The sequence below is a fragment of the Sarcophilus harrisii genome, chromosome 4 (genome assembly GCF_902635505.1).
Source record: "Sarcophilus harrisii chromosome 4, mSarHar1.11, whole genome shotgun sequence".
Classification (NCBI taxonomy): domain Eukaryota; kingdom Metazoa; phylum Chordata; class Mammalia; order Dasyuromorphia; family Dasyuridae; genus Sarcophilus; species Sarcophilus harrisii.
This window is the reverse complement of record NC_045429.1, coordinates 415,539,991-415,542,758: the sequence shown is the minus strand read 5'-3', so window position 1 is coordinate 415,542,758 and position 2,768 is coordinate 415,539,991.

The following is a 2,768-nucleotide window of genomic DNA, read 5'->3' as shown; positions in this document are numbered from 1 at the left end:
CCACCTAGTCCAACTAATAACTAACCAAGCACCCCACTATACAAAATCTCCAGCAAGGAGACATCTGGTTTTCACTTGAAGACTTTCAGGGAAGGGAGTGCTCAGCGAACCTTAAAGCAGAACCACAGCAAAGCTTTATCATCATTGCCTTTATTTTTCTCTAAGTTAGCCCACTCCGAAGTTGGACAGAAGTGTTTTTTCCCCTACATCAAAGCCCAAACCAAGCAGTACTGGCTGCCTCCCGGGGTTGGTTCTAGGCTCAGTGGAGTCAATGTGTGAAAATCACTTGATGAGCTTCCAAACTATAAAGACAGAGCCGTATATTTTTTGCATAAGTTGCTTTCCGGGGCTTTCAATTACTTTCACAACTCTCCATCCTACAGACCCTTCCTGCCTTTAGGGCCTACTCTGATTGAGGAATCATTTAAGTACAGCTTTCTCTGCTCTGCTCTGGATTGGTTCCTTTCCCTTCTTAGCATCTGAGGATCATTTATTTTGAGTTTTGAGAGAGAGAGAGAGAGAGAGAGAGAGAGAGAGAGAGAGAGAGAGAGAGAGAGAAAGAGACACAGAGACAGAGACACAGAGTAGAGACAGAGGTAGAGACACAGGCAGACAGACAGAGATAGAGATACAGACAAAGAGAAAGAGAAGGAGGGAGAGAAAGGGAGAGGGAGATGGAGAGGGAAAAGGAGAGGGAAGGAGAGAAAACGAGAGAAGAAAGTGAAATGGGTTGGGGGATTTTATTGGTCCAGGAAATCCTGCATGACTTCAGTCTTCAGAGAATTCAAGTCTTCAGAGAATTAGTTGCAATAGCTCAGAAAGGATTAAATGTCTTACTTACCATATATGGGGCAATCAGCCACCATGTGTCATAAGCAGGATTTGAGTTCATTGAGGTCTCCAAGAGAAGGCTATTCATCCATCATGTCCCCAAGTGTACTATTTAGTATGAATAGATGTTTATCAGCTGTTATTTTTATCTGGGGCCTGGTTGGAGATTTTTGTCTTTGGGCATGTGTTTAATTTGCAAACACGATCCTGGCTTCTTGGAGCTGAGCAACAGACAGATGAGCTAGAATAGGTTCTGGTATCCCTTGGATAATTATGATGTAGTCGTTAGTAAAGGGCACGAAAGAGTTGCATTGTAGGGGCTGGGGTGGGGTGGGTATGAGTTGTTAACTTTTAGTCATAGATCTGTGGGACAATAAGAAGCTGTAGAGGTCAGGTTGGGAATTATATCACTCAGTGGGGGGGGGGGCGGAGAAGGAAGGAGGGAAGATGGAGGGGAAGTCTGCTCTTTTTTTTTTTAACTTAATAGTATTTTTTTCTAATGACAGGTAAAGATAGTTTTCAATAATTCATTTTTTCTTTCTTTTTTGAAGAGCAAATATTTATTTATTTAATGTTTTCCCAGTTTCATTTAAAACAATATTTTTTACCTTTGTTTAAAAAAAAACAAACACTTTTGAGTTCCAGATTCTCTCCCTTATCCCCACCCCCAGTCTCCATTAAGAAACGCCATGTAAAGTTAAGCAAAACATTTCCATAAAAGTCATGTTGTGAAAGAAAACATAGATCTCTTTTCTTTTTCTTTAATTGCTTTTTTGTTATTGCATTACAAATATTTACAGATTCTTCCCTCTTCCCTTTCCTTCATTCTGTGAAAGGTCTTTCCTACCAAAGTAAAACAATTAAACAAGACTAAAAATAGTGACCTTTCCTAAAAAAAAAAAAAATGCATTCCATATTTAAAACACCTTATCCGACCTTTTTAAATTTTTTTAATTAATAGAAAATTAGTTTTTCTCCCTCTTAGCATCTACCACATTGAAAAAGAGAGAAAATAAAAATAAATTTCTTGTAATAAATATGCAAAGTCAATCAAGCAAAACAAACTCCCTCATTGACTTTGCATTTTTCCAAAATCTGTCTCTTCTGCCTGGAGATGGATGAATAAATAGTATGTTTTCCCTTCTGGGGAAAGGAATAAGCATTTATATAGTGCCTACTATGTGCCAAGCACGTTTACTAAGAGCTTTACAAATATTTTTTCATTTGATCTTTTCAACCTGCTATTATAATCCCTGTTTTACAGCTGAGAAAACTGAGGCAGACAGAGGTTAAATGACTTATTCAGGCTCACAAAAGCTAGTAAATGTCTGAGGCTGGATTTGAACTAAGTTTTTCCTGACTCCAAGCCCGAGTGTTCCAAATATTTCAACCAGCTGCCTCTGGAATCTTGGGTGATCATTGTACTGAAAATAGTTCTTACAATTTTCAAAGTTGTCTTCAGTATTTTTTTCCCCAAAAAAAGTCATGTATAGATGGACTTGAGGCTGAATTATACAGATTATGTACTAAATATTTCTATATATAAAAATTAAAATATATATGTATACACGTGTATATATGTATGTGTGTGTGTGTGTGCATGTATGCATGAATGAATGTATAGCCACTAAGGGGTGAGCTGGGGATGGATGGTCCTTGATCTGAATTTTATTTTATTTTTTAAAATTTTAATAGTATTTTATTTGTCCAAAGACATGCAAAGATAGTTTTCAACATTCACTTTTGCAAAACCTTGTATTCCAATTTTTTCTCCCTCTCCTCCTCCACACAGCAGGCAATATGATATAGGTTAAACATGTGAAAATCTTCTAAACATGTTTCCCTATTTTGATCTGAATTGTAAAGAAAGCCTGGGAATCTCCAAGGCAGAAGTAAGGAGGGAGACTAGGTTTAAAAGCCAAGAGATTTGGATTCCA